Source organism: Pseudophryne corroboree, chromosome 4 (assembly GCF_028390025.1).
Source record: "Pseudophryne corroboree isolate aPseCor3 chromosome 4, aPseCor3.hap2, whole genome shotgun sequence".
Taxonomy (NCBI): domain Eukaryota; kingdom Metazoa; phylum Chordata; class Amphibia; order Anura; family Myobatrachidae; genus Pseudophryne; species Pseudophryne corroboree.
Genome location: NC_086447.1, coordinates 307,320,245 through 307,334,190, shown reverse-complemented (window position 1 = coordinate 307,334,190; position 13,946 = coordinate 307,320,245).

Below are 13,946 nucleotides of genomic sequence, written 5' to 3'. Positions count from 1 at the left end.
TTAGAGGTAGATGAACTCTCAATAACTTCTGGCAAGATAAGCAAAATTTTAGTCAGAAGGTTTTACAGTTGCTTTAAGGATTGCTGCAAAACTTCCAGTCGCTCAGGTTTCAAAGTACTGAAAGCAGAGTTCAGGGCTGAGAGAGATGCTTGCAGGGCTTGCATAGTAGGCATAGGAGGATTTCAAACTAGACAAGACAAGACTAGACACGATCTTTAAACACCGGACTGGATTTTTTAAACACCGGACTGGATTCTGCACAGTGAGTTCTAGACTGGACTGGATTCTAAACACCGGACTGGATTCTAAACACCGGACTGGATTCTAAACACCGGACTGGATTCTAAACACTGAATTCTAGACAGGACTGGATTCTGGACTAGACACTGGACCAAAATAGAAAAAACTACTAATTAGCTTTGTTTCTTTTTTTGTTGTATGGCCGGTGATAATGTTACGTTCCTGCTGCTCAGAACAAGGGAGATGTTGCGTAGCGAGTCCTGAGCACCAGAACGTGACGCTGAAATAAGGTGTGGTGTGGGAATAGCCCCTAGCACCCTACCTCCGTTGTTTTACCCGTGTGGTCAGTTCACGCCTGAGTGACTATGGTTTCTTGGGCCCACGGCAGCCGCGTTTGAAGGGTGGATTATGTCTGGCCAGCTCCGATGCCCCCAGGTCTTAGCGTGAGACAAGGCGTGAACCGAGACAGGATAATAACAAGGGGACCTCTGACTAAAACAACAGAAAGCTAGGGGCTACTAACTACCCTAAAACTAAATATATGTGCGGCACGCCGCCAAAGGAAAAGAACAACCAAGGAAATGCTGTCCACTCGCCAACACAATACTGTTGTGTACCGGCGGTGACAGCATAAGCAGAACCCTCTGCAAAACACCAGTAACAAAATATAACCAAAGAATACTGCGACCTAGGCCGACGGACGCGGCAAAGCCGCTACTCACGGAACCGGTACAAATACTGGCAAACGGACAGGAACCCCCAATGTAGCAGACACAGACTCTCAGAACCGGAGGACAGACAGAATCCCAAACGACAGACCGGTGGACACCAAGAAGCCAGAGACTTGACTAGGCACAGACAAAGCCACAGGACTTCTGGACAGGAACACTTCACGGCAGGACACAGGAACGGACACAGGAATCGACACAGAAGCAGCTAGACAGACACTGCTAGACAGGAGCTCAGGAACTGGCAGGGACTAGCTCAGAACGCAAGAACTCTGGAACCCAGGAAATATCACCAGCGTCTGTGAATTGCACTGAGCCAGAATATAACAGAGAGTCTTAATTAATTATGTCGTGCAGCTGCCCTGCTGCACAACTGAGAGGTGCAATCAACAGACAGGTGAGGCTGAACACATGGGAACAAGCTGCAATTACACAGACTCACCACCGGCAGCAAACAAGAGTATTCTTAAACCAGAGCAACGGGAAAACCTGGCCTGCAAGACAACAATAAACATAAAATAGGAATGAACCACTACCTGTGGTTCATAACACCCGCAACTGGGGGTGCGAGGAAAAGGCTAAGAATTCCTAGCCCACCCGCTGGCGGTGATGCAGGGCAGTCTGGAGCGAGTGCTGACATCTGGTCCAGACTGAAGGACCTGACAATGATTACTGACATGTCGTCTACTGTCACTGCATATGATTCTCTCACCATGGAAAGAATGGTGGAGGATTATATGAGTGACCGCATCCAAGTAGGCACGTCAGACAGTCCGTACGTATACTGGCAGGAAAAAGAGGCAATTTGGAGGCCCTTGCACAAACTGGCTTTATTCTACCTAAGTTGCCCTCCCTCCAGTGTGTACTCCGAAAGAGTGTTTAGTGCAGCCGCTCACCTTGTCAGCAATCGGCGTACGAGGTTACTTCCAGAAAATGTGGAGAAGATGATGTTCATCAAAATGAATTATAATCAATTCCTCCGTGGAGACATTCACCAGCAGCAATTGCCTCCAGAAAGTACACAGGGACCTGAGATGGTGGATTCCAGTGGGGACGAATTAATAATCTGTGAGGAGGGGGATGTACACAGTGAAAGGGATGAGGAATCGGAGGATGATGATGAGGTGGACATCTTGCCTCTGTAGAGCCAGTTTGTGCAAGGAGAGATTGATTGCTTCTTTTTTGGTGGGGGCACATACCAACCAGTCATTTCTGTCACAGTCGTGTGGCAGACCCTGTCGCTGAAATGATGGGTTCACTAAAGTGTGCATGTCCTGTTTATACAACATAAGGGTGGTTGGGAGGGGCCAAGGACAATTCCATCTTGCACCTCTTTTTTCTTTCATTTTTCTTTGCATCATGTGCTGTTTGGGGACAATTTTTTGGAAGTGCAATCCTGTCTTGATTGACACTGCAGTGCCACTCCTAGATGGGCCAGGTGTTTGTGTCGGCCACTTGTGTCGCTTAGCTTAGTCACACAGCCACCTTGGTGCGCCTCTTTTTTTCTTTGCATCATGTGCTGTTTGGGGACAATTTTTTGGAAGTGTCATCCTGTCTTGATTGACACTGCAGTGCCACTCCTAGATGGGCCAGGTGTTTGTGTCGGCCACTTGTGTCGCTTAGCTTAGTCACACAGCCACCTTGGTGCGCCTCTTTTTTTCTTTGCATCATGTGCTGTTTGGGGACAATTTTTTGGAAGTGCCATCCTGCCTGACACAGCAGTGCCACTCCTAGATGGGCCAGGTGTTTGTGTCGGCCACTTGTGTCGCTTAGCTTAGTCACACAGCCACCTTGGTGCGCCTCTTTTTTTCTTTGCATCATCTGCTATTTGGGGACAATTTTTTGGAAGTGCCATCCTGCCTGACACTGCAGTGCCACTCCTAGATGGGCCAGGTGTTTGTGTCGGCCACTTGTGTCGCTTAGCTTAGTCACACAGCCACCTTGGTGCGCCTCTTTTTTTCTTTGCATCATGTGCGGTTTGGGGACAATTTTTTGGAAGTGCCAACCTGTCTTGATTGACACTGCAGTGCCACTCCTAGATGGGCCAGGTGTTTGTGTCGGACACTTGTGTCGCTTAGCTTAGTCACACAGCCCCCTTGGTGCACCTCTTTTTTTCTTTGCATCATGTGCTGTTTGGGGACAATTTTTTGGAAGTGCCATCCTGTCTTGATTGACACTGCAGTGCCACTCCTAGATGGGCCAGGTGTTTGTGTCGACCACTTGTGTCGCTTAGCTTAGTCAAACAGCCACCTTGGTGCGCCTCTTTTTTTCTTTGCATCATGTGCTGTTTGGGGACTATTTTTTAAATCGGCCATCCTGTCTGACACTGCAGTGCCACTCCTAGATGGGCCAGGTGTTTGTGTCGGCCACTTGGGTCGCTTAGCTTAGTCATCCAGCGACCTTGGTGCAAATTGTAGGACTAAAAATAATATTGTGAGGTGTGAGGTGTTCAGAATAGACTGGAAATGAGTGGAAATTATGGTAATTGAGGTTAATAATACTATGGGATCAAAATGACCCCCAAATTCTATGATTTAAGCTGTTTTTTAGAGGTTTTTGAAAAAAACACCCGAATCCAAAACACACCCGAATCCGACAAAAAAATTTCGGTGAAGTTTTGCCAAAACGCGTCCGAATCCAAAACACGGCCGCGGAATCGAATCCAAAACCAAAACACAAAATCCGAAAAATGTCCGGGGCACATCACTAATTATAATCCATAAGAAACAAAGTGGGGTGACCAACGTTTCGGGGCACTGACGCCCCTTTGTCAAGGTGATACAAGTGTACATGCAAACAACATACCTTTAAATATGCAATGAAGACCCGCGAACGGGACACACACCGGAGTGCGTTTGTCCCGTTCGCGGGTCTTCATTGCATATTTAAAGGTATGTTGTTTTCAAGTACACTTGTATCACCTTGACAAAGGGGCGTCAGTGCCCCGAAACGTTGGTCACCCCACTTTGTTTCTTATGGATTAAACTGCCATTTGCACGTTATTGATCTGGGATCAGTCTCTGAGTGCTGCTGCATGTCTCTGTTCATCTTATATCAAGGGCACCGGAGCAAAGTTTTATAGGGTGAGTGCCAGCTCTTCTATTCCATATATATATATATATATATATATATATATATATTTAAGTAATCAATTGTGAGTGTTCAATGTCAGATAAAATAAACCAGAAGTGAATCCCTCTTTTGAAATGCTCTCCCCAAACTTCAGGTTGCCGCTTTTTAGCAAAATCCTACATTTCACATACTATAGGTGCAATAAATTAGTGAATCTTGGAAATAACATGAAGGTGATTTTAATCACTCAGGCACAGAGCAGATGAAACCAAAGTAATGGTTTCTCACCGCACACAGGAGTAGATAACACACACAGCAACAGAAGGTAATTGTGGCACAGAAACAATATGCAGGTAGCAGTCCAGATAGAGTCAGTCCCAGAAGAGGATTTAAGGCTTAATTTAGGTTGGATCGCAAATTGCGATCCACTTTGAAAGCTTGCAGTGCTTTCACTCTAGTGGTAGCATGAGACGGAGTCTACAACCCACACAAGTGGCTCAGGTAGCGCAGCTCATCCAGGATGGCACATCAATGAGAGCTGTGGCAAGAAGGTTTGCTGTGTCTGTCAGCGTAGTGTCCAGAGCATGGAGGCGCTACCAGGAGACAGGCCAGTAAATCAGGAGACGTGGAGGAGGCCGTAGGAGGGCAACAATTCAGCAGCAGGACCGCTACCTCCACCTTTGTGCAAGGAGGAACAGGAGGAGCACTGCCAGAGCCCTGCAAAATGACCTCCAGCAAGCCACAAATGTGCATTTGTCTACTCAAATGATCAGAAACAGACTCCATGGGGTAAATTTACTAAGGTCCCGATTTTGACCGAGATGCCGTTTTTTCATCAAAGTGTCATCTCGGTAATTTACTAAGCAATAATCACGGCAGTGATGAGGGCATTCGTAATTTTTTGGAAGTCCAACAAAAAAATTACGAATGAATACACCATCGGTCAAAACGCGGCTGTTTAACTATGAATCTCGGTAATTTACTAAGAAGTGCAAAGCAAAAAAAACCCCAAACACTGCCGTGAAAAATTACAACTCGTAAAAAAGTGCTTAAAAAAACAGACCTGCTTTTTTTTACCGTGATTGTATAGGCATGCACGGATCCATGAGATTCGTGCATGTATATCAGTGGGAAGGGGTGGGAAAGTGATTATTTTCTCAAAAAAAATTGCGTGGGGTCCCCCCTCCTAAGCATAACCAGCCTCGGGCTCTTTGAGCCGATCCTGGTTGCATAAATATGGGGGGAAAAATGACAGGGGTTCCCCCATATTTAAGCAACCAGCATCGGGCTCTGCGCCTGGTCCTGGTTCCAAAAATACGGGGGACAAAAAGAGTAGGGGTCCCCCGTATTTTTAAAACCAGCACCGGGCTCCACTAGCTGGACAGATAATGCCACAGCCGGGGGTCACTTTTATATAGTGCCCTGCGGCCGTGGCATCAAAAATCCAACTAGTCACCCCTGGCCGGGGTACCCTGGGGGAGTGGGGACCCCTTCAATCAAGGGGTCCCCCCCCCAGCCACCCAAGGGCCAGGGGTGAAGCCCGAGGCTGTCCCCCCCCATCCAATGGGCTGCGGATGGGGGGGCTGATAGCCTTTGTTGTAAATGAAAAGATATTGTTTTTAGTAGCAGTACTACAAGTCCCAGCAAGCCTCCCCCGCATGCTGGTACTTGGAGAACCACAAGTACCAGCATGCGGCGGAAAAACGGGCCCGCTGGTACCTGTAGTACTATTACTAAAAAAAATACCCAAATAAACACAAGACACACACACCGTGAAAGTAAAGATTTATTACATACATCCACACAAACATACATACATACTTACCTTATGTTCACACGAGGGTCTGTCCTCTTCTCCAGTAGAATCCAAGGGGTACCTGTTGAATAAATTCTACTCACCAGATCCCGGGTCCCAGGGTCCTCGGGGCAACCATTTGTAATCCAGGTACTTGAATAAAATAACAAAACGGAAAGCCGAGCCACGAACTGAAAGGGGCCCCATGTTTTCACATGGGACTCCTTTCCCCGAATGCCAGAAACCCACTCTGACTTCTGTCTAAGTGGGTTTCTTCAGCCAATCAGGGAGCGCCACGTTGTGGCACCCTCCTGATCGGCTGTGTGCTCCTGTACTGACTGACAGGCGGCACACGGCAGTGTTACAATGTAGCGCCTATGCGCTCCATTGTAACCAATGGTGGGAACTTTCTGCTCAGCAGTGACGTCACTTTAGGTCAACCGCAGGGCAGAAAGTTCCCACCATTGGTTACAATGGAGCGCATAGGCGCTACATTGTAACACTGCCGTGTGCCGCCTGTCAGACAGTACAGGAGCACACAGCCGATCAGGAGGGTGCTACAACGTAGCGCTCCCTGATTGGCTGAAGAAACCCACTTAGACAGAAGTCAGAGTGGGTTTCTGGCATTCGGGGAAAGGAGTCCCATGTGAAAACATGGGGCCCCTTTCAGTTCGTGGCTCGGCTTTCCGTTTTGTTATTTTATTCAAGTACCTGGATTACAAATGGTTGCCCCGAGGACCCTGGGACCCGGGATCTGGTGAGTAGAATTTATTCAACAGGTACCCCTTGGATTCTACTGGAGAAGAGGACAGACCCTCGTGTGAACATAAGGTAAGTATGTATGTATGTTTGTGTGCATGTATGTAATAAATCTTTACTTTCACGGTGTGTGTGTCTTGTCTTTTTTTGGGTATTTTTTTAGTAGTAGTACTACAGGTACCAGCGGGCCCGTTTTTCCGCCGCATGCTGGTACTTGTGGTTCTCCAAGTACCAGCATGCGGGGGAGGCTTGCTGGGCCTTGTAGTACTGCTACTAAAAACAATATCTTTTCATTATCACAAAAGGCTATCAGCCCCCCCATCCGCAGCCCATTGGATGGGGGGGGACAGCCTCGGGCTTCACCCCTGGCCCTTGGGTGGCTGGGGGGGGGACCCCTTGATTGAAGGGGTCCCCACTCCCCCAGGGTACCCCGGTCAGGGGTGACTAGTTGGATTTTTGATGCCACGGCTGCAGGGCACTATATAAAAGTGACCCCCGGCTGTGGCATTATCTGTCCAGCTAGTGGAGCCCGGTGCTGGTTTTAAAAATACGGGGGACCCCTACTCTTTTTGTCCCCCGTTTTTTTGGAACCAGGACCAGGCGCAGAGCCCGATGCTGGTTGCTTAAATATGGGGGAGCCCCTGTCAATTTTTTACCCATATTTATGCAACCAGGATCGGCTCAAAGAGCCCGAGGCTGGTTATGCTTAGGAGAGGGGACCCCACGCAATTTTTTTTTAGGATTTTACAGTGTTTAATTTAAAAAAAAAAAAAAAAAATGAACCCCAGCACGGATCACACAGATCCGGCCGAGATTCATTGTAAAAAAGTCGGCAGTGTTTTGCTAATCACTGCCGTAAAAAACAACAAAAAAAAACGAATGACATCGACATCGGAAAACCCGAAAAGGCTAAATACGGCAGCTTAGTAAATTAGACGTAATCAATTCAAAAAGTTGCAATTTTACACTGTCGATGTCATTCGTGATTGAACTTTGACCTGAAACGGGAAAATACGAATCTTAGTAAATTTACCCCCATGAGGGTGGTATGAGGGCCCGACGTCCACAGGTGGGGGTTGTGCTTACAGCCCAACACCGTGCAGGACGTTTGGCATTTGCCAGAGAACACCAAGATTGGCAAATTCGCCACTGGTGCCCTGTGCTCTTCACAGATGAAAGGAGGTTCTCACTGAGCACATGTGACAGACGTGACAGAGTCTGGAGATGCCAAGGAGAATGTTCTGCTGCCTGCAACATCCTCCAGCATGACCGGTTTGGCAGTGGGTCAGTAATGATGTGGGGTGGCATTTCTTTGGGGGGCCGCACAGCCCTCCATGTGCTCACCAAAGGTAGCTTGACTGCTATTAGGTACCAAGATGAGATCCTCAAACCTCTTGTGAGACCATATGCTGGTGCGGTTGGCCCTGGGTTCCTCCTAATGCAAGTCAATGCTAGACCTCATGTGGCTGGAGTGTGTCAGCAGTTCCTGGAAGACAAAGGCATTGATGCTATGGACTGGCCTGCCCGTTCCCCAGACCTGAATCCAATTGAGCACATCTGGGACATCATGTCTCGCTCCATCCACTAACGCCACGTTGCACCACAGACTGTCCAGGAGCATGCCCAGGCATTGTAGGGAGGTCATACAGGCACGTGGAGGCCACATACACTACTGAGCTTTATTTTGACTTGTTTTAAGCACATTACATCAAAGTTGGATCAGCCTGTAGTGTGTTTTTCCACTTTAATTTCGAGTGTGACTCCAAATCCAGACCTCCATTGGTTAATAAATTTGATTTCCATTGATCATTTTTGTGTGATTTTGTTGTCAGCACATTCAACTATGTAAAGAACAAAGTATTTAATAAGAATATTTCATTCATTCAGATCTAGGATGTGTTATTTTAGTGTTCCCTTTATTTTTTTGAGCAGTGTATATTATAGAGATGTGCAGCAGGCATTTTTCGTGTTTTGTGTTTTGGTTTTGGATTCGGTTCCGCGGTCGTGTTTTGGATTCAGACGCGTTTTGTAAAACCACCCTCTTGGATTTTTGTCAGATTCGGATGCGTTTTGGATTCGGGTTTTTTTTTTTTTTTTAAACCCTTAAAAACAGCTTAAATCATAGAATTTGGGGGTAATTTTGATCCTATAGTATTATTAACCTCAATAACCATAATTTCTACTCATTCCCAGTCTATTCTGAACACCTCACACCTCACAATATTATTTTTAGTCCTAAAATTTGCACCAAGCTTGCTGGATGACTAAGCTAAGTGACCCAAGCGGGCGGCACAAACACCTGGCCCATCTAGGAGTGGCACTGCAGTATCAGACAGGATGGCACTTACAAAAATAGTCCCGAAACAGCACATGATGCAAAGATAAATAAAAAAAGAGGTGCAAGATGGAATTGTCCTTGGGCCCTCACACCCACCCTTATGTTGTATAAACAGGACATGCACACTTTAACAAACGCTTCATTTCAGCGACATGGTCTGCCACACGACTGTGGCTGAAATGACTGGTTGGTTTGGGCCCCCACCAAAAAGAAGCAATCAATCTCTCCTTGCACAAACTGGCTCTACAGAGGCAAGATGTCCACCACATCCTCATCCTACAATTCCTCACCCCTTTCACTGTGTACATCCCCCTCCTCACAGAGTATTAATTCGTCCCCACTGGAATCCACCATCACAGGTCCCTGTGTACTTTCTGGAGGCAATTGCTGGTTAATGTCTCCACGGAGAAATATATAATTAATTTTGATGAACATCATCTTTTCCACATTTTCAGGAAGTAACCTCCTACGCCGATCGCTGACAAGGTGAGCGGCTGCACTAAACACTCTTTCAGGGTACACACTGGAGGGGGGGCAACTTAGGTAAAATAAAGCCAGTTTGTGCAAGGGCCTCCAAATTACCTCTTTTTCCTGCCAGTATATGTACGGACTGTCTGACATGCCTTCTTGGATGCTGTCACTCATATAATCCTCCACCATTTTTTCAATGGTGACATAATCATATGTAGTAACAGTAGATGACATGTCAGTAATCGTTGGCAGGTCCTTCAGTCCGGACCAGATGTCAGCACTTGCTCCTGACTGCCCTGCATCACTGCCAGCAGGTGGTTTTGGAAATTATACCCTTTTCCTGGCAGCTCTAGCAGTGGTAGAAAATGAAGGAGGAGCTGTTGGCGGGTCACTTTCCGCTTGACTTGACAATTGTCTCACCAGCAGGTCTTTGAACATCTGCAGACTTGCGTCTGCCAGAAAGAGAGATACAACGTAGGCTTTAAACCTAGGTTCGAGCACGATGGCCAAAATGTAGTGCTCTGATTTCAACAGATTGACCACCCGTGAATCCTGGTTAAGCGAATGAAGGGCTCCACAAGTCCCACATGTCACAACTGAGGGCCTGAGCTGACGGGAGGCAGCCTCAGTTGTAGGGGCTGAGATGTACCGGAACCTGGGAGGTTGTATCAGACCCCTGGACATGTAAGTAACATGAATAATAACTGCCCGAAGGCGTGACCACGACAACTTAGATAAAAGTCAATGATGTTTATTATGACAACTCCGCATCACAGCAGCAATAAAAGAAAACGTAAAAGTCAGCAAAGAATAAATACAGTTCCTGAGTACTACAGCATGGCAGGAGCCACAGGGCACTGGTAGTGTGAGATAGTTCTTATGATCTTCTAGATGGAAAGTCCTTACCAGGCCCGGCTGTAGCAATGGAGATAACCCAGGATTGTACCAGCTGGTGTTCCAGGAAGAGCTGGGTTGCTGAAGGTAAAACAGCTGCTGTGGATACTGGCTGGAACCAGACTGTTGTTAGCACGGAGTGGATACTGGCTGGAACCAGTTAAATAATAAATGAACTTTGGGAGCGATGAAATGTGAACTGAAATGTAGAACTTGAGAGCGGAGAAATAATAATTCCGGTGGAGAGTGGTAAAGTGTAGAAAGGACACCGGTCCTTTAAGGGAAGCTGTACTCTGCTGGAAGCTGAGGCTGGAAGCAGGTAGTGTTGTAGCTGGAAACAGATGAATCCACAATGGATTGGAGAGTCAGGCTACACCGCAGGTGGAATGCTGGTGCGGGTCTCTATGGTGGAAGTCTTGAGACAGGAGCTGGAACCTGGAAGACAATCATAGAAGAGAGACAAACAGGAACTAGGTTTGACAACCAAAGCACTGACGTCTTCCTTGCTCAGGTACAGCTTACTTATACCTGCAGCAAGGAAGGGGTTGGCTAGGCAATTATGCAAATCAACAACACAGACAGCAGATTGGTGGAAATGATCAGATGACAGAATCCAAGATGGCTGCGCCCATGCAGACACTTGGAGGGAAGTTTGGTTTGTAATCCATGTGGTCTGGGAAACAGTAATGGCGGCGCCGGCCACCGGAGACAGGAGACGCCAGGCTGATAGATGCACATTTAACCACGCGGGCACAGCGGAGGCCGCGGCTGATGAAAAGACCACTCTGCATGTGGAAACTCAGGAACAGCGGAATCCGGTCCTGGAACGCTGAGCCCGCCTTAGGAGGCATCTGAAGGGTAAGTAATGGCGTCCAGATACCCGGATCGTGACAGCACCCCCCCCCTTTAGGAGTGGCCCCAGGACACTTCTTAGGCTTTAAAGGAAACTTTGCGTGGAAATTTCGGACCAAGGCAGGAGCATGGACGTCAGAGGCATTGGTCCAAGAGCGTTCTTCAGGACCATAGCCCTTCCAGTCAATGAGATACTGAAGTTGACCGTAACGGTGACGTGAGTCCAGGATCTTGGCCACTTCATACTCAACGCCTCGTTGAGTTTGGACTTTCGGAGTTGGTGGAAGTGAGGAATGAAACCGATTCAAGATTAGCGGTTTCAACAGGGAAACATGGAATGTCCTGGGTATTTTTAAGAAGGGAGGTAACTGGAGTCTGTAAGCAACAGGATTGATAACTTGATCAATTTTAAAAGGACCGATGTAGCGAGGTGCAAACTTCATACTGGGAACTCTTAACCTCAAATTCTTCGTGGATAACCATACCCGATCACCCACCTTGAGAGCAGGAACTGCTCGACGCTTCTTATCCGCAAACTTCTTGTACCTGAACGATGCCTTGAGCAGAGCTGATCGTACGCTCTTCCAGATATTGGCAAACTGATGCAAGGTGATATCCACTGCGGGAACAGAAGTTGCTGGAAGCGGTTGGAACTCAGGGACTTTAGGGTGGAATCCAAAGTTGGTGAAGAATGGTGTTGAGGAAGATGAAGAATGATACTGGTTGTTATGACAGAACTCGGCCCAGGGAAGTAATTGAACCCAGTCATCTTGAGAGGAGGACACATAGATGCGGAGGAAGGCCTCCAAGTCCTGATTCACCCTCTCAGTTTGACCATTGGTCTGAGGATGGTAAGCCGTGGAAAACTTTAACTTGACTTGGAGGACTTGACATAAACTTCGCCAGAATTTGGCTGTGAATTGAACTCCTCGATCTGAGATAATTTCTTCTGGAAGACCGTGGAGTCGGAAGATCTCTTGTATGAATACTTGAGCCAACTTGGAAGCTGACGGAAGACCGGTGAGAGGAATGAAGTGTGCCATCTTGGTGAACCGGTCAACTACCACCCAGATGGTATTGAACTTGTTGCACATGGGCAAATCTGTAATAAAATCCATCGACAAATGGGTCCATGGTCGACGGGGAACAGATAGTGGAACCAGTTGCCCCGCAGGCGACTGGCGGGATACTTTATGTTGAGCACACTTTGGGCAAGATGCAATAAACTCCAAAACGTCCTTTTTCAGAGTTGGCCACCAATAGGACCTAGAGATAAACTCCAGGGTTTTTTGGATACCTGTATGTCCGGCAAAACGGGAAGCATGGGCCCAATGCATGAGCTTCTTCCTTAGTGTCGGCTTCACAAAACTTTTCCCTGATGGGGGCGTAGAGTCCATCCCTACCGTGGAGAATGCCAACGGATTTATAATAGGATGCTTGTCTGAAGACTCTGACTCATTTTCTTGCTCCCATGAGCGGGAAAGGGCATCGGCCTTGCGATTCTGAGAGCCCGGACAGAACTGGAGTTTAAAGTCGAACCTGGAAAAGAAAAGTGCCCATCTGGCCTGACGAGGGTTGAGACATTGTGCGCCTTTTAGATATAGAAGGTTCTTGTGGTCTGTAAGGATGGTGATTGAATGAGAAGCTCCCTCCAACAGATATCTCCACTCCTCTAGAGCGAGCTTGATGGCTAGCAACTCCTGGTCGCCAATGGCATAGTTGCGCTCCGCTGGGGAGAACTTCCGTGAGAAGAAACTGCAAGGATGTAAATGACCATCTTTAGCCCTCTGAGATAACACCGCTCCTACTCCAACGGAGGAGGCATCCACCTCTAAGATGAAAGGAGAGTCGATGTCAGGCTGTTTCAGGACAGGTGCAGAGATGAACCTCTGTTTTAAAAGATGAAAAGCTTGCATGGCTTCTTCAGACCACTTGGACGGGTTAGCACCCTTCTTGGTGAAAGCAGTAATAGGCGCCACAATGGTGGAAAAGTCTCGTATAAACTTTCGGTAATAATTGGCGAACCCTAAGAACCTCTGGACCCCTTTGAGGGTTAAGGGTACCGGCCAATTCTGGATTGCTTGTAGTTTCTCAGGATCCATCTCTAGTCCGGAACCGGACACAATGTACCCTAGAAACGGAATGGACTTGACTTCAAAGACGCATTTCTCTAATTTGCAGTAGAGATGATTGACACGGAGACGGGACAGAACCTCCTTTACCCAGAAACGATGTTCCTCTAAATCGTTGGCAAAAATGAGGATATCATCTAGATAGACCACGACATGACGGTATAGAATGTCTCTGAAGATCTCATTGACGAAATGCTGGAAGACAGCTGGAGCATTGCTCAATCCGAAGGGCATGACGAGGTACTCATAATGTCCGTCACGGGTGTTAAATGCGGTCTTCCACTCGTCACCCTCACGGATCCGGATGAGATTGTATGCACCTCTCAGGTCCAGCTTTGTAAAGATGGTAGCTCCGCTAACTCTGTCAAAGAGCTCAGTAATCAGGGGTAAAGGATAGCGGTTCTTGATGGTAATGTCGTTCAAACCTCTGTAGTCGATGCACGGCCGCAGACCACCATCTTTCTTCTTTACAAAAAAGAAGCCTGCGCCGGCTGGAGAGGAAGAAGGTCGAATGAACCCCTTTGCTAGGTTCTCTTTAATGTATTCCTCCATAGAATGCGTCTCGGGGAGAGACAACGGATAAGTTCGGCCTCGAGGTGGAACCTTCCCTGGAACGAGATCAATCGGGCAGTCCCATTCTCTATGAGGAGGAAGGATATCAGCTG